A 19,646-nucleotide genomic window follows, 5' to 3' on the forward strand; every position below is an offset into this window, starting at 1 on the left:
GAAATATCTGTTCAGTATAAGGGGAGGGATGTTTTATCATAGATTAATATAGCTGTATTGTATTGTTTGCTCATGGTTTAGATACACTTTAACTCTGAAGCGAGATACGGCACATCTGTCTAGCTGAAAACCCCATAAAAAGCCGTAAGCGGACGGGACGATGGGGTCAAACGTCTCATAAAAGGCCAGTATATATTGAGCATGTCTGCAGAGTGAAGTGTTGTTCAGTTTCATATCGCTGTTCTCTCATAAACACACCTTCTGTTCTTCATCACTTTCATTCGCACGAGGACGGTGTGTGTCTTTCAGAAGTCTTTGAGAAGTGCTTAAAGAAACTCATTAAAAACCTGTCACCGTTTACTCATGCTCAGTTAGTTTTGATTTTGTGTTGGCTTCAAATCCTTCCGTTTATTAAGAGCTAAACAACATTCACCAAACAAATGATTGGCTTTTTTGCGTATAGTTGATTTCTTTGCTCAGGTGTGCCTATTTTTAGTTTTTAATAGCCTTCTGCGAATCAGTCCTGTGTTCTTTCGATATAAAAATCTAATTTGCTGCTTCTTTATCTCCATGGAGACTCGTCTAGGTCCTTAGTGAATTTCAGTATGAAATATGCCTTTAATTTCCAGTCAGCGTTCCCTGTGAGTGACAGGATGATTCATCCTCCTGTGGTCTATCAGAATCCCGTTGGTTTCTTCTCTCTGCCGCTCGTGGGCAGATGTGGCTCGACCCAGCGGGATCGTGGAGGAAGAGGAAACCCTTTTGTCTTTAGATTTGCTCTTCCAGAACCTTTTGTGACACATTCACCCTCTTATACAGCAAAAGAGACAGAATTTCTTCACGTGGGGTAATTATCATATGTATGACGTTTGCCAAGAGGTGAACGTATTGTCAGATTTCTGCATTTACACCTATATATGGGAAAGTTGGCATGAAACCGAAGTCTATTCTTGCCCTATTGTGACGTACACTGTAAAAAAAAAAACAGGTCTCCAATTGAACATTTTCAAGTGACTCTAAATTTTTTAGTTGGCCGACTTGAATTTCTGTGAATTAAATTGCATCATATCACAGAATTTAAATTTAGCCAACTGAAAAATTTAGATGTGATCAGTCACTAGAACATTTTCAATTGGAGACCTTTTTTTTTTTTTTTTTTTTTTTACAGTGTCTATGAAACGCTTGTGAATCAGAAGAACAAATGTAGGGCGGGACTTGATTTTGTCAGTGGGGAATTGATTGAATGGTTGTGGTTTGCTATTGGTGGATCTCATGTGAATGACAGGTTGCCCCGCCCTCATCATCAGAGGGAGGGGAAGTGATTTTGATTCAAGATTACTAGGCACATAAATTTAAAGGTGAACTATGTAGTATTTTTGCAGTGAAATATCCAAAAACCACTAGGCCGGTGTTATATATTTTGTTCATTTGAGTACCTACAATATCCCAGAAGTTTCCAACTATTTGTAAATTGTGAGAAAATTGCTATTTTAACTAAGGACAGGGACGTTTCAGCATTGCATTTGAGGGAGTCGCCTGTCAATCGCATCATATCTGCGTTACCCTCGGTTTCGGCTTTTATTTGGCAGGAGCGCTTTACTCTTAGCAGTGTGAACAAGTGAACGCACGGAGTAAAGTCATAACATCGTTTTAAACACACTTAAATGTATCTAATATGATAAACAGAGCTGCATTACCTCATAATCATAACCGGAAGAGCGGATTAGTGCAGGCGCCCGGCGACTGTGTCCCGTCCCGTCATAATAAAAGTCCCGGTATTCGCGAGGCGGGTATTTGTTTAACAATCGCTCCAGCAGCTGTGCTCAGGTCCAGAACACTCGGTCCTGCTCTGCTTTAGACTACAGTAACGTTAATAACCGCATCCATGAACGTGATTTCTGCCCGAGTCCTATTTTCCACCGGCTGTGATGAGAAGACCACATCTCCCAAGATGCTGCGCTCACACTTTGCGTCATCAAACTACGCATTTGTTTTGAATAGGCGCCCTCCAGTGGACGGAAAGCTGCATAGTGCACCTTTAAAATAAATAATGATGTGCACGGATAAATCATTTATAATAACACTGAAGTATTAAAAAAAACAAGGATTGTCCATTTTGATATCATGGTGACTTTAAATTGATAGCTCAAAATGATTTCAACAGTTGTGCTTCAATGTCAAACATGATTGGGTTTGGTGTGTGGCAACATAATGTGCAATTTGAGTGAGTGTGTGCCTTTTTGGAGCTTCACAGATGTGAAAATTCTTCTTTTGTGTTTCACAGACAAATAACCGCATGTTGGAAAAATGTGTGGGCGAGAAGATGGTGACAGAATTTCATTTTCAGTCAAAATTGTAGCATATCTACTGGAATATTATATATAATATAACACGTCATATATTATTTATTTGTAATCATTATTCTGTTCTAATATATCAGAAATGAGCCAATGGAAAACATTCCTGCCTGCAGATATCACGTTCTTTCTCCTCACGTCATGGTCTCTGTCAGGTGTAAGAGGCGGCCGGACATTAATCATGTGAGGGGCGTTTTAACACAGCTGCAGGCGCTCACCTTCTGTAATTCTCACCCCAGGAACCCGCAGCAGAATCTCTCTTTCCTCATTTAGCTCTTAAATCAGTACATTACTTTCGGTACTTTTAACCCTCACTTTTGACCCAAAATCTTTACGTCTGGTTTTATTAACAATTTTTTAAACTTCATCAGAATGGTATGAAACTCAGTGACTCTTGTGGCACTAGCTCGCTCTCTCTCACACACACACAAACACAAATCATGCAAAAATAGTCCCACTCGTACTCTCTGCGTGGTGGGTAAATATATACACTATATTGCTAAAAGTATTGGGACATCCCTCAAAATCATTGAATTCAGGTGTTCTAATCCCTTCCATGAACACGGGTGTTTAAAATCAAGCACATTTGTGAAAGAATGGGTCGCTCTCAGGAGCTCAGTGAACTCAAGCGTGGTACCGTGATAGGTTGCCACCTGTGCAACAATTCCAGCCGTGAAATTTCATCACTACTAAATATTCCACGCTCAACTGGTAGTAGTATTATAATAAAGTAAAAGCAATTGGGAAAAACATCAAGTTAAGTCATGAAGTGGTAGGACAGGTAAAATCACAGAGCGGGGTCAGTACATGCTGAGGGTCACAGTGAGCAGAAGTCGCTAACTTTCTGCAGAGTCAATCGCTACAGACCTCCAAACTTCATGTGGCCTTCAAATTAGCTCAAGATCAGTGTTTAGAGAGCTTCATGAATGGGTTTCCATGACTGAGCAGCTCATCCAAGCCTTACATCACCAAGTGCAATGCAAATTATGCAGATGCAGTGGAGTAAAGCAGCCGCCACTGGACTCTAGAGCAGTGGAGATGTGTTCTCTGGAGTGACCAATCACGCTTCTCTGTCTGGTAATATGATGGACGAGTCTGGGTTTGGCGTTTAGACAGGAGAACAGTACTTCCCTGACTGCATTGTGCCACACATGCAGTAAAGTTTGGTGGAGGGGGGATTATGGTGTAGGGTTGTTTTTCAGGGGTTGGGCTTGGCCCTTTAGTTCCAGTGAAAGGAACTCTTAATGCTTCAGCAGACCAAGACATGTTAGACAATTTCATGCTCCCAACTTTGTGGGAACAGTTTGGGGATGGCCCCTTCCTGTTCCAACATGACTGCGCACCAGTGCACAAAATAAGGACGATAAAGACATGGATGAGTGAGTTTGGTGTGGAGGAACTTGATTTATTAATTTGATTTATTCTCAAAATTGATGGTTTGTCTCATTGATTCTATTATTTTATTGAAGCTGCTCTAAAAATCTGTATGGCCCGATCAGAGACCAATTTGAACTGAAATGAGGTGCACAGAATCAGAACAGAATGAATTTTGTTGTTTTGAAACATCATATGTTCAGTCATTGAAATTAATCGAATCAGTTAATGAATTCAATCTTGATTTTTGTTTTGATGTTAAACAATATTTTCTGATATTTAAATCCGTCAGACACGGAATGCATTGTTTTCACTTGAACCAAATTTTGTTTTGAGTTGTTTTACACACCCTTGCGTTCCAGTCAGAGACCCATTTGAATGGAAATGAGTTGAATCAATGAATTAATGAATATGATGTTGTTTTCGACAAATGCTATTTTCTGGGCCACCGCATGATACCGATTCACACGGATTCAGGGACATGATGTTGGATCATAAAACATTTTGTGTTTGTGTCCCATGCAGGCGAGTCACAGCAGAGGTTGTTTTGGGACACGCTGCTGAATGCTAAACAGTATAAATCCTGTCTCAGCTACAACCACACATTCAAACGTCCATCTAATGATATAAAAGAGGAAATAAACACGGGCTCGGCTTCAGGAGGAGGACCTGAAGGCTCTGGGATCGTGACATCTGGTGTGGCGTTTGTCCAAACGTCTTCAGGGAGCCGCTGAGGAAGAGGAAGAGGAGGAGAGGAAGAGACAGGCGAGTGCGGTGACATTGTTGATGATGCCACCCTCCGGGAGCGTCACATGAATGCTGTGGCATGACTGACACTGGCACGGGTTTGCGGTGTGTGTATGTGCCCGGCCCTTTGGTTGAATTGATTTATGCATTAAAAACACGTGCCAGCACTGCAGTCTCATGACATTGCTCAGAGCTTTCTGTTTAATAGCTCAAGAGACTTCTTAGTGATAATATTTAAGTATATTTAAATGATCAGCTTTGTCTCAGACATTTTCTCCTGCAAGAGAAATTAGATTAGTCAAGTTCGTTGGAACAAACTTTGATCGTGGCTTGACAAAAGCCAACACAATTTAGCATGTTGCTAGTATGAAATAGCATGTTTTAACACATTGCTAGCATGAGTTAACGTGTTGCTAGCATTTTTAACACATTGCTAACATCTAAATAATCTAAAAAAAAACAGAAATCACAATGTATGATTTTTTTTAGCTATTTATTTGTATGATACAGCTGCAAATAAGTAGCCTGGCGTGGTCATACTCAATTCTAGTCAGAATATGATTCTGAAACTGCTCCATTGGGCTGTGATTATGGGGCGTGTTTCAAACGAACCAGGAAAGACCTAAATAGACCTTGGATAGACCTACAACCAATCAGAGCAACGAAGCGACGTCAACAGAGCTCAACTGCACTGTGTTGCCAAGTCCGCTTTTTTTACCGCGGGTTGTTTTCTATGTCCGCGGGTTGAAGCAACTATTATGTGATATATAGACCCATGAGTGCGAATTTTAGCAGGCAACTTTGCCAAAATAACACACATTTTACCCCCAAACACCATTTTTTCCCCGGAGAACCCCCCGAGAAGCTATTGTTTAGGGCTATGAGTTGGCGGGTTTTGTTGTAAAAACTTGGCAACCCTGTCTGCACGCGCGCTGGAATAAACAATCTTTGCCGGTGTTGTAAAGGTGAGAAATTGTGAAGGTGAATGCATATACAAACAAGCTCTCCGTTTAAGATTTGAACAAATATAATCCAAGCCCCTTTGATGACGTGCATGATAACGTTTCTGTTGATTATCTGTCCATCTTCATCTAAAGCCCGCCCTGATGATTTCATTGGTTCAAACAGTTTCTGTTCCGGTATAATTACTCCTCTATGGAGCAAGGCCTGACCGAACTGCCCGACCTAAAAAAATTGTGGGCGGGGCTAAGTTCGGCTGTCATCCAGGCTAGCAAATAAGTATTTGAACACCTGAGAAAATCAATTTTAATATTTGGTACAGTAGCCTTTTTTTGCAATTACAGAGGTCAAATGTTTCCTGTAGTTTTTCACCAGGTTTGTACACACTGCAGGAGGGATTTTGGCCCACTCCTCCACACAGATCTTCTCTAGATAAGTAAGGTTTCTGGCCTGTCGCTGAGAAACACAGAGTTTGAGCTCCCTCCAAAGATTCTGTATTGGGTTTAGGTCTGGAGACTGGCTAGGCCACGCCAGAACCTTGATATGCTTCTTAAAGAGCCACTCCTTGGTTATCCTGGCTGTGTGCTTCGGTTCATTGTCATGTTGGAAGACCCAGCCTCGACCCTTCTTCAATGCTCTAACTGAGGGAAGGAGGTTATTGCAAAATCTTGCAATACATTACCCCGGGCATCCTCTCCTTAATACAGTGCAGTCGCCCTGTCCCATGTGCAGAAAAACACCCCCAAAGCATGATGCTACCACCCCCATGCTTCACAGTGGGGATGGTGTTCTTGGGATGGTACTCATCATTCTTCTTCCTCCAAACACGTTTAGTGGAATTATGACCAAAAAGTTCTATTTTGGTCTTATCTGACCACATGACTTTCTCCCATGACTCCTCTGGATCATCCAAATGGTCATTGGCAAACTTAAGACGGGCATGGACATGTGCTGGTTTAAGCAGGGAACCTTCCGTGCCATGCATGATTTCAAACCATGACGTCTTAGTGTATTACCAACAGTAACCTTGGGAACGGTGGTCCCAGCTCTTTTCAGGTCATTAACCAGCTCCTTCCGTGTAGTTCTGGGCTGATTTCTCACCTTTCTTAGGATTGTTGAGACCCCACGAGGTGAGATCTTGCATGGAGCCCCAGTCCGAGGGAGATTGACAGTCATGTTTAGCTTCTTCCATTTTCTAATGATTGCTCCAGCAGTGGACATTTTTTCACCAAGCTGTTTGGCAATTTCCCCGTAGCCCTTTCCAGCCTTGTGGAGGTGTACAATTTTGTCTCTAGTGTCTCTGCACAGCTCTTTGGTCTTGGCCATGTTAGTAGTTGGATTCTTACTGGTTGTATGGGGTGGACAGGTGTCTTTATGCAGCTAACGACCTCAAACAGGTGCATCTAATTTAGGACAATAAATGGAGTGGAGGTGGACATTTTAAAGGCAGACTAAAGCCTAGTTCAGACTGCACGATTTTCAAACTCGTCGGGTCACTGCTCTTTTCACACTTTATGACTACCTGGGGTATCATTCATCGGCGACTCGTCGGCGATTCTCTCTGATCGCGTCTTTGATTATTCACACTGCGTGATTGTCACTCACGGGCATGAGCACCGATTTGCCTATGATCTCTGGCATTTGTCGGCGATTTCACAAAACCTGTTGGCGACTCAAAATCGGGGAAAGAATCGGGCAGTGTGAACTAGGCTTAACAGGTCTTTGAGGGTCAGAATTCTAGCTGATAGACAGGTGTTCACATACTTATTTGCAGCTGGATCATGCATAGTTAAAAAATCATATATTGTGATTTCTGGATTTTTTTTTTAGATTATGTCTCACAGTGGACATGCACCTACGATGACAATTTCCCGCCATGATTTCTAAGTGGGAGAACTTGCAAAATAGCAGGGTGTTCAAATACTTATTTTCCTCACTGTATATACAGCATTTGTTATTGTTTTGCATTAACTTTTATTTTTGATTTTCAGTTATCAGCTTTATTTTTATTTCAATTTTAGTTTCAGTAGTTTTAGTACTTATTTCAGTATTTCCAATATTCATAATTTTAGTTTTTTATGTTTTCATTTAATGTCAGTGCTGACAGTTTCCCTGTAAAAATATATATATTGTTATCACAACTTATGTTCAGAATATTTTGAGTTTCTGTTGATTACGTCTCTTTCTTTGTATTAACTCTTTAGGAGAAACATCTGAGAGGAGGGAAATCTCGCTGTATGATTTCATTGCTGTCATAACAAAACAGTTGTGAGTAAATGCCTTTTAAAATGATGTGATTGAAAAAGTCTACTTTGATTTCGATCTTTCAGCCAAACGAGTGTCTCTCCAAAACATTTCCAGTGGCCAAAAACCTCATTTTCATTTTCATCTTCATCATATTCCATCTACCCTTAAGATCCATTAATTTGTGTTTTTTTTCCCATTCATACAGGACACCTCTTTTTGGATGTGTGACAACCTCTCCAACATCAGTGTATTTTCACACTTGATTGTGTTTAATATCGACTTCAACCAGAACCTAAAGAGAAACATCATGCTGAAGAGTTCCTGTTCCTGTGTGTGTGTAAGCATTTGAACAGAAGGATATTGATTATATTCCAGTCCTTTAGGGCACAAACGCACTGGCGTATGGAAAGAAGAATGGCACCACTTATTCCCTATACATTCCTCTTTTTTTCCCTCCTCACACATTTTTCTTTCCCTGGAGAGAAGCCATCACTCATTACTGTCAGCAGTAAAGTCCCACCAGCACCGCCATCATCATCATCACCATCACCACCTCATTCTTTCCCATCGAGCCAGTCGCCCGCGGCACCCTGGGATAGATACTGGAGGACTGATGAGCGTCTGAGATCTACAGGTGATCAGAATCCGTTAACACTCACCCACAGCTCTTAAATTCTTATGGAGCTAGATTTTTACTTATTCTATTTTGATAGCACTCTGAGTATATGAAAAGCACATTTTAAGTATGTATGTAATGTGTGTGTGTGTGTGTGTGTGTGTGTGTGTGTGTGTGTGTGTGTGTGTGTGTGTGTGTGTGTGTGTGTGTGTGTGTGTGTATAATATTATATTTATTATTATTATCATTATAGCCAAGAACCACTCAGTTAGCCTGAAACACTCAAGCTCAAATTCATGCATCTTTGCATTCTGAAATATGTCAGAACAAAAGTGCAAAGCAAGTATTTGTGTCATTCAGTGTTGGCGCACGGGGCGCTATGTCTGGAATTAGGCCGCGTGTCCTCCAAAGCATTTCTGGCACCGCAGTGTTTTTTTCCGTTGAGATGCTTTGCTTGCTATGATCAGGAATAATCCGTGCTACTAGTATCTCATTTCAGAGAGAGTTTGTTTCTGTAATGTTTCTATATAAAAATGTTGATACATTATTTCCTCTGGGTCTTGTTTTTAATGATTTTGTTCCGTCATTATGCTTGTTGATGTCATCAGTAGTACAAGCAGAATGTGACGGTTAGTCGGTGTGGTAGTTGTCCTGCCCCTCCTCTAGCCTAGAAATCTAGACGCACTCTAGCGGCAGCAAATCTAATCTGCCCGCGAGTGTCGTCTAGCAACTCTCAATACCCTTCTGAGCTGTAATCGCCAAACTCTTGTCGGGCCAATCACATCGTGTATAGAGTCGGTGGGCGGGGACATAATGATGACGGCCGAGTTGCGTTTGCGTGCTTCTAGTAAACACAGAAACTGGCGAATGGCGGTCTTTCGAATCAGCTTTGATCGCGACTCTGGAAGACTTGGAGTTAAGCTTTTCTTTGAGAAAAGAACAAAGAACGGCACTGAAGTCATTCTTAAAAAGGGAAGATGTGTTCAGAGTTTTGCCGACCGGATACGGCGAAGTTTAATCTGTCAACGAGCTCTGTTTCACCTTCGTTGCTCTGGTTGGTTGTAGCGCTATCCTATCGCGTGCAGAGGGAGTTTGAAAGACAACCGTTTATCCGCCCCTCGGATTGAGCTGTCAATGGTGAGGTTCCAGACCAAACATCTTGATGTGGGTCTGGCTTGTCAGGCTACCCCTTCTCTGCCGTGACTAAATGGCTGGGTAAAATGTGACAGTGATGAGTGCTGCGTTTTACCCAAAGACTGTTAAACGATATGGACCTATTATCTTTGATGTCACCCGTAGGTTTCTGAAGAGCATTTTTGTTCCCTAAAATTGTGAAGTTGTGGCCTTGGGAGTGCGTCACTCCCGTAAAACAGAAAATAGGCAGAGAGGCGGGACGTGAGGTGACTAGTTGCTTAAACCACACCCACCTTGCTTGACCATATTACAATCCACCTGTCACACCCTTAATTATGCAGAACTTTAAGGCTTAATATAATTTAAACGGATGAGTTATAAAAACATAATTCCCTCACAGATGTCATAAATTGCTAAATTAGCCGTAGATCTTTTTGTACCAGGCTGCAAACATATTTTTTTCTGCTGTAAAGTTGGGCATTTTAACATTGGGGAGATACAGCTTTGATTCCCTTTTGGAGCCTGTCTATAGCAGCCAGTCGATGAGTTGCAGTTTAAGGCTCTGGTCAGACAGAACGTGTTTTCCCATTTTTTCCCCCAATTTTTTTTTTTTTTTTTTTTTTGAAGAACAGTGCTTCAGCATTAAAATGGTCGCTCAGTGCCTCCTTACACTCCTGCGATTTTAAAAAGCTGCGTTTCCATTGAAAACGATTGGGAAAACATGCTTTGGTGCACACATGGCCTTAGCTTTCATTCACACAGAATGCGTTTTTCAAAGCCGGGTGAAATTTGGGAAAAAGAAGAAGGTCCCGAGAAGCGTTTTTTAAAAAGTTGATTTTACTTGACTGTTGTGTTTTTTAGAATGTCGTGTAATGTGTGAGACGTTAGCGCAATGGTTTTACACGTCCATCTAGTGCATTTACATCGAAAAAATATGGAAAAGTGACAAAAAATATTTTGACCTTTTTAAATTGTTTAATGAGCTATTAAAATGAGCTAAAGCAACACAATTGCTATGCTTTTTGTCCTATCTTAATTTGGTTGTGTTAAATCCACTTAAATATAAGTCAAATTGAAGTCAAACTTAATTCATCTGTGGTGTGTTACATGCATCATTTGTGTTGCATTAAAGGGGGGGTGAAATGCTGTTTCATGCATACTGAGCTTTTTACACTGTTAAAGACTTGGAATCCCATACTAAACATAGACAAAGTTTCAAAAACTAATGTTGGACGTTTGATTGAATATTTCTGTGTCAAAAATACTCCTTCCGGTTTCTCACAAGTTTCGGAGAGTTTTTTTCGAGTATGGGTCGGCTTGACGTCGATAGAGCGGAAGGTCCTTGTATGGGCTGTACGGGCTCTTCTCCCGGTAGGGTGCGTGCGCGCGTAACTAGACCGAGAGAGGAAATGCACGCCCATAAACACTCGCTCAGGTGCAGATCCAGTCATCCGTGAACACTTATGACGCGCTGCGCTCCACTTTATTCCTATGGGTGACGTCGAGCGACTTCAACGCTTCAGCACAGCATTCTGGGAAGGCAGCGCTGCATTTGAACCGATTTGAACGCAGCAATGACGGGAAGCTTCACAACATCGCGGATTTCCACGGTCACTGCTGTTACAGGACTTCAGCAAATCATACCAAAGAAGTGTGTTTTTGACGGAGCGGTCCCAGCGATAAAGGTTCGGACCTGCTTTGGAAGCAGCCGGTGAGTAAAACTGCTTCAAATGTCTCTGCTATTGGCTACCGTCGCATGAGTAAACATCAGTAAACGACACGATCGCGTGCTTCGTCATTCAAATGCGCTAACGGTTACTCCATTGTTGTTCTATATATAACGTTACACTAGTCTGACGTGCAAAACCGTTTTGATTGCTACTACTAAGGTTTAGTCGCGTACAATAGTCCATAAACCGAATCATGTCCTCATAAACTGCGAGTAAACACACACAAATGTTGACAGGCCACTAAATACAGTCCATACCACAGAGACGGACGTCCTGCTGTTGCTGTTTCTCCTGTTCAATTTATTTCATCCTCATATTTGATTCTGGATCATATATCTATTAGCTGAGCTCGATAGCGATGGGTTTCTCCACGCTTGAGGACGTCACCGCTTTGCGCTCTCGTCATTCTTTAGCTCCGCCCACACGATACGCCTCCAGGTGCGTACATGAGATTGACTGAAACTGAGTGTTTCACCCCCGCTTTAACTGAAACTGGGGCTTGTTAATTCCCAGCATGCTTTGCATATGGCTAAATCAAGAGAGAGTAAATGTTATTTTATATGTAAAACTTTATTTATGTATTTATTGAACAAAATGAGAAAGGGGGAGACTTGATTGTGTTTTATATTGTTTAATATTCAATTAGGTTGGAATTAGTAGAACTATTTAAATTACATTACCAGTGTGAAGCATTTGCTTAAACTGTGGACTAAAACAACTAGTGTCAAAACTGCTTGGCTGAAAAAGCTTTCAATGTTTAGCATTTAAGATGCTAATGTGTGTTATTGCTAGCTAAAAGTTTGTCAACTGGCTAGGGCAGTACTATAATTCAGTTGTGTTACATTAAAATATATGAAACTGAAGTGGATGAATGAATATATGATTTTGAATGCCTGAATCATGCCATATAAAATTCACTTTGAAACTACTTAATTGGATCACTTCAAATGTATTCATTTCATGATGTTGATGTAACATGAACAAATTATGTTTGTGTAACTTCATTGATTCATGTGGGACCGATGTACACAATTAAATCATATAAATCCACCTTTTATTCAGTTTAGCACAGTGGAATAGTATTGTGTGGAAGTCTTCGTCTATGGTCAGTTTTCTCTCTCAGCTCAAATACTATCATGGCTGAGCAACAGTTTAAAGAGAATCTTAATTAGTTCAAATGTTGACATGTTTATTGCAGCTCAATAAAATCTGGTTTAGTGTCACAGACATTTAAAGGAAGATGGATCGCCCCTGTGTGTTTGTTACCACCACAGTCGAGCACAGAATGCTATGATGAATGTTGCTTACAGAAGGTTATTTACAAGACAGCGTATGCCTTTGCATAACATTTCTGGCCTTTGAGACTTTCAAAATTATTAATAGGAATATTTATTTTACACTTTTTTTAGACTTAAAGTTGTGTTACGTGGTGTGAAGATTAAACAGTAAGCCAGAGCAAAGAACAAAGAGCTGATGGGAAGGTAATAGTGATGAGTTTTTAATTGTGATTTTGAAGAGAGACCAAAGATTACAGCGAGTTTCTAAAATGAGGGTTCGACGGCAGAAAATGACATGCCACCCTCTTTTCAAAAGAGCTCAGGAGTGCGTCTACCATTGTCAAGCAATCATAGTATGTTATAAATCAATAAAAATGTTGTATTAATTAAAATAAAATAAAAAAAACAAGCCCAGTCCAGGTGAGAAAAAGTAACGCACACTCAAAAAAATGATACGTTGGATTGACTTAATTTTTTATGTTAACAGGTTCCACATAATTGGGTTATGTTGAATTTAATTAACATTGTTTATTTCAGTAAATGTAATTTTTTACGTAAAGTTAATTCAATGCCATTAAGTTAAATCATGTTAACATTCTAAATTGTGTCCAAAAGTATTAAGTTTAATTACTGTGAAATGAATATAACAAAAACAAAACAAGTAATCCAGTTTAATTGATTATTTCTATTTAGTGAAATGATATTTTTTTACAATATTTACGAAACCTTTTCCATTACAAGATTTTATTGGCTAGATGGTTTTGTTACATCCAAAGTAGTTGTTTTTTTTATTATTAAAACAACTTTAATTGTCATTAGCAGATCCCCACCCCAAGCACATGCTCTACACTTCACCACAATGGTAACGTCCAAAAACACTAACATAACACACACTTTTAAATACCAACATAACAAAACATTAAAAAGTCTCTTCATTTTCTCATCTCGTTAGAAATGCATAAAATAGCACTTTATTTAAAGCTACCCTGTGTAATATTTTTAGTTTATTCTTAGCTAAAATCACTTAGTTCTTTCAAAAATATATGTGCTCATTAATGTATATTTACTTCTTTCAAGTAATAAGGCATTCTCGTAATTTTATAATAAACCATTGAAAATGCATAAGTGTTAGGGGTTTGAATGCTGGTCGCCATGTTGCTCCTCCATCTTGAAAGTACATTTGCCTAAGAGGTACATACCCGTAAATTCAAGCTTCGCCTTTCGCGTTTTTACACTCGATGGCACCGTGTTGAATGTGAAGAGGAGGATTGCTTGAGGCTGCTCTATGATGATGGAGGATCATCACTCTTAAGCCCCTTTCACACTGCACGTCGGACCCGCAATATTCCCGGAACATTGCCGGGTCGCCTTCTGTGTGAAAGCAACCACGTCCCGGAATTGATTACCAAATTCGACCCGGGTCGGGGACCTAGTAACATTGCGGGATATGTATCAGAGTCGCCAAGGAAGCGGAAAAGAGAATTAAGACGGCAACGCGACAGGCAAATCAACAAGACAAAAGTAAATATTGGAGTGGCCTTTCCAAGATGGAAAGAGCTCATGAGGAGCAACGATTTTAAAAAGAACGCCGACGTTGCCTGCTTTCTTCTCGACAGGTAATATTAATTCAGCCTATTTGTGTATATTGGAAGTTTTATTGTTGCTTGGCTAATTATATCATGGTGTGCTGAGCATAACACTAGAACGACGTCTAGGATAGTTTTCCTCGCGTCAATGATGAAAAAGTATTGTTTACCTTATAACATAAATCCGTGTTCTATGACGGATAACATGAGATTAATATTTGAATTGCATTATAATTTGTTTGGTTTACGCTAGTGGTGTTGTACAATATACAGAATAATGATAGCACTGATAAAAGTTACTTTACTAAGATAAGCTTGCATTCGTCTGGGAACCTGATAGCTGATGTTAGCAATGAAATGGTAAAAAATAACGAAAACGTAAAACTATTATTCATTTTACATATATTAATTTGATCATAGATCATTTGGCAAATTAAATAACTGCAAATTATAATAGTTTTCAAAAGTAACCTCATCACTTGCAACACTCACCGAAGAGGTCGAACTGGAAGCCATGACTAAATCGGCCACCGTAGGAGTTGAAACGAAATCGAAATTGAGAGGAACAGAAACTATTATTCACTGGATGGTCATATACCTTTACACCGCTAGATGGGGGAAAATATCACACAGTGTAGCTTTAAACACGTACTCTTTAAATTCAGCCCGTTTGCAAAGCATGATGGGAAGTGAAAGTGTTTGATTGGGTTACTTGATTGAAACATGTTATTTCAAAATAAAAACATCAAGTTATGTCAAAGAGTGACGGTTTTAAGTCAGTTTACCATGAATCAATTACATTTGAACCAGAAACCTGATATAATGGTGTTAAATCAAGATACTTAAATAAAGTGAACAGCATCATAAGTTCATTTTTTTGAGTGCAACACATTACTTTTCTTAAAAAGTAACTAAGCAACTCAATTAGTTACTTTTTAAGGGAGTAACGCAATATTACTAGTATAATATATACTTTCCCCAACATCGGTCTGGAAGAGTTGACGCTAGTACTTTGACTGGCACTGAATCCAATTTTGTAGCTTCAAACTGTGATACTATTTAGTCGGAGGATATCAATATTTGATATTTTTGGAGTGATTTAGAACACATTGCCGATATTTGTCATGTGTCTCAGAGGCAGTCGCGTGATGCCCAGTTTTTCCCACGAGTGTGTGCTGTTTTAAAATCTGTTCAGATGTGAAGAGTCGTGTAGTGTATTCTAGCCTTAGGATGATTTGCTGGTGTTTATTCAAACAGACCAGCTTAAACTACTTGGCCAGGCTTGGAGACCTAACCACTCGGAACACGAACACTTGTGCAAATAAACAGTGCTATCAGCGGATGCAATTCACTCTTAATGGATTTCCCTTTAAACCCCATTCAACAATGTGATACACCTCACAAACTTTAACAAATCCAATAATATGTTTATCCTCAGCAGCTCTTATTGCAGGAATCTGGTACCATGTATACAACACATCGGACTGTGCTTGTGAACAGTCCACTGTTGTGCCATCTGAGGTGAGACTGTAGTCTGACTGACTCGAGAGTGAAAGCAGAACACACAGAATATGTTCTGTCACACCGGCGTGACAAACAGCAGAGCATGTGGCGCTTCTGTCTGCTCTCACCTGTCAACCGCCTCATGGGTTATTATGGGACGTGCCGCTCGAATCCGCACGTACAAACACACAGTTGCTCACACGATGGATGAAACTACCAGCCGGAGAACCAGCTAACCACGCTAGCTCTAATTTTAACTGAAGGCATTAGATCTGGAGTGAGTCAGAGCTGAGTAGGACGTGCTACAGTCACGGAGTCAACAGCAGGAGAAGCCTGCAAATATCAGCTGATTCACTCATTGATTTCTAATTCTACTAGTCCTATGTGGATTTGGTTTCATTATAAATGTGCATGAATGTGCAGAGAGAGTGCTGTTATTTTCTCACTCTCTGAGTCAGTGTGTTATTATTATTAAGTTGTGCTTAAATAATATAATAATCTTGTTCTGGTAATGTTTACACTGAAAACCGGCAGCATCCCAAAAGTCATAGAGTGTGTAAATAACAACACTTGCGAGGTTTTTTTCCCAAGCAAAAATGTCCCGAGTCATTTACATAAAAATCCATCTACAGGCTTTCATAGACAACCTAGGAAGTCAGGAAAGGTCTAGTTATATTACAAGCTGTTACACACTGGCAATAAAAAGCGATTAATACATTAAAAAAAAAAATCTGAGGGGTTCAGCTGACCAAAAAAAAAATTATGGATTTACGATTTTGAGTTGTAGGAACTGCATGATGCAACACTCTTGCAAGGTTGTTCCAGTAAACCTAATAGAGCATCTGTTCAATGTGATCTGGTTTTTAATAACATTCTCAAAACATAAGCACAAAAACATCATGACATCGTTCATGTAACGCTTTTTTTCTGAAACATTAGTTGGATGTTCACCCTCAAGCCATCCTAGGTGACATCCTTCTTTCAGAGGAATACAATCAGAGTTTGAAACAGAGATTTTGAACTACGAGATGTGCTTCACTTTCTTCACAAGTTGAATACGGACTGCGGTCCGCTGGAGACTAGATATTTTACTTGATAAAGTTTTAAATATGGATATTTTTCTTACACAAACTCCATCGATTCACTTCAGAAGGCCTTTATTAACCCCCCGGAGTCGTGTGGATTACTTTTATAATGGATGGATGCACTTTTGATTATAAAGCTCGGAGGAGGCAAGACATTTGTTTCACTCTAAAAAATTCTGGGTAAAAACCAATTAATGTCAAATATGGACTAACCTAGCAATTGGGTTGTCTTAAGCAAATATTTAACCCAACCGCAGAGTTAAAACAACCCAATCGCGGGGATAAAACAACCCAGTTGCTGGGTTAGTCCATATTTGATTAAACAACCATATTTGATTTTTTAGAGTGTACTGGACGAACCTTGCAAGAATTTTGCATCATGCAGTTCCTACAACTCAAAATCATAAACTCCAAAACTGTTTTGGTCAGCTGAACCCCTCTGACATAAACATGTTTACTTAAAGTCTCCTTGATTTTATTTTTAGGAAAATATTTGTATAATTTTTCACAGTGGCTATATGTAAGAATCTTCATGTATTAAGCGCTTTTTATTGCCAATGTGTGAACAGCTTTTAATGAAACATAAAACAAGGCCTTCCCCGACTTCCTAGGTTTGTCTATGAAAGCCTGTTGAATTATTTTTATGTAAATGACTCGAGATGCTTTTGCTGGGAAAATCAAACTAGCCAAAGAATGCTAGCCAAAGTTCCGAGAGTGTTCAGTGTTTGATGGGTAAACGATAACAGACTGTAACATTAGCATGCTACTGTAAAACAGTTTAAATCAATTTTGGACGTGCCAGTCACAGAAGACTAAATGTGACTCTCTGGAGGAAAGAAAAAAATACAGCAAGAGCAAGAAGGGAATAACCACTTTCACTTTCTGCGTAAGTTTAATGCAAAAGGCGGTCCTCTGAGCTGGATATTTTATTTGATCAGGGTATTCTCACAAAAATGCGTATAAATAGTACGAGTGTGCAATGTCGTGGAATGTATACGCCAAAACTCATTTTGGCGTGTCTATGGCACGCTGTTTTTCGTGTGCATATGAGACGCATTTTATGGCGTATTATACATACGAACCCCCCACCCCACCACCCTAAACCTACCCAAGCGTGTGTCATATATACGCCCCACTACCCTAAACCTACCCAAGCGCGTGTCATATATACGCCATAAAGTGCGTATCATATGCACGCCAAAATGAGTTTTGGCGTATACATTCCACGACATTGCACACTCATACTATTTATACGCATTTATGTGTGATCGGGTTGATTTGATAAAGTTTTAAATATGGATATTTTTCTTACAAAAACGCATTAATCCATTTCAGAAGACCTTTATTAACCCCTCAGAGCCGTGTGGATTACTTCTATAATGGATGGATGCACTTTTGTAGGCTTAAACTTTTGTACTGCCATTATAAAAGAGCCAGGACATTTGTTAATATAACTGATTGTATTCTTCTGAAAGAACTCCTAGGCTTGAGGGTGAGTAAATTATGGGTTCATTTTTTTGTGGGGTGAACTGTCCCTTTAATTTTTAGCTAACATTCACATAAATGGGAAATATATTCTGATAACATTCAGAAATGGTATTTTAACAACTTAATGAGAGCTTACTTGGAGCGCTGGGTACACCCAGTGTATAATTATGATTGCAGCCTCATACCAATGTGCTAAAAAACAATTTTTAATTTACAGACACCAATATCATTGTGTTGCATAAAATGTAAAAAACCTGTCCTCTTTCATGTGGTGTTTGTCTCCGGTTTTAGATGGGTTGATATTTGAGATGCGGCTCTGATTTGTGACTGGCTCTGTCCAGCCATGCAGACAAACACTCGACACAAACAGCCATTAAAATTCACTGTATTCTCTCCCTTGCTGCACACACGTCTCACATTCAGTGATCTTTATGAATTCAGATAGACGCTCTCATGTAATGGACATCACTGTGTTTAAGAGGATAATCCCACCGATTTAAAAGACAGGAATAACTGCACTTTCCTGCAATGTACACAGAAGAAGTTATACAACGTCGTCACAGCATTTTTTTAATGATTGCAGATGTGTTATGATTTAACAACATGGAATATTTGTTCTTTTATTGAGTAACCATTGCAGGACTCCTGAGTTTTGGCACCTAAATACTTAACATACTTGATTAATCTGTGTGAATGTTACTACTAATATTTTATATATACCGGTATATAAATTCATGGTAGGAAATTTACAAAAAATGTTCATGGAACATGAACTTTACTTAATATCCTAAAGATTTTTGGCATTAAAAAAATCTTTAATTTTAACCCGTATACCCATACGACTTATGACTGGTTTTGTGAGCCAGGGTCACATAAGATTTGTCTTTACAGGTGCTGTTCATATAATTAAAATATCATTAAAAAGTGGATTTATTTCACTAATTCCAATTAAAAATGTAAACTTGTGTTATATTCATTCATTAAACACATACTGATATATTTCAAATGTTTATTTCTTTTAATTTTGGTGATTATAATTGACAACTAAGAAAAATCCCAAATTCTGTATCTCAGAAAATTTGAATATTGTGAAAAGCTTCAATATTGAAGACTCCTGGCGCCACACTTTAATCAGCTAATTAACTCAAAACACCTGCAAAAGCCTTTAATGGTCTCTCAGTCTAGTGCTGTAGGCTTCACAATCATGAGGAAGACTGATGACTTGACAGTTGTCCAAAAGACGACCATTGACACCTTACACAAGGAGGGCAAGACACAAAAGTTCATTGCAAAATAGGCTGGCTGTTCAAAGAGCTCTGTGTCCAAGCACATTAATAGAGAGGCGAAGGGAAGGAAAAGATGTGGTAAAAAAAAAAGTGTACAAGAAATAGGGATAACCGCAACCTGAAGAGGATTGTGAAACAAAACCCATTCAAAAATGTGGGGGAGATTCACAAAGAGTGGACTGCAGCTGGAGTCAGTGCTTCGAGAACCACTACGCACAGACGTATGCAGGACATGAGTGTCAGCTGTCGCATTCCT

This window comes from Pseudorasbora parva, chromosome 11 (genome assembly GCF_024679245.1).
Source record: "Pseudorasbora parva isolate DD20220531a chromosome 11, ASM2467924v1, whole genome shotgun sequence".
Taxonomy (NCBI): domain Eukaryota; kingdom Metazoa; phylum Chordata; class Actinopteri; order Cypriniformes; family Gobionidae; genus Pseudorasbora; species Pseudorasbora parva.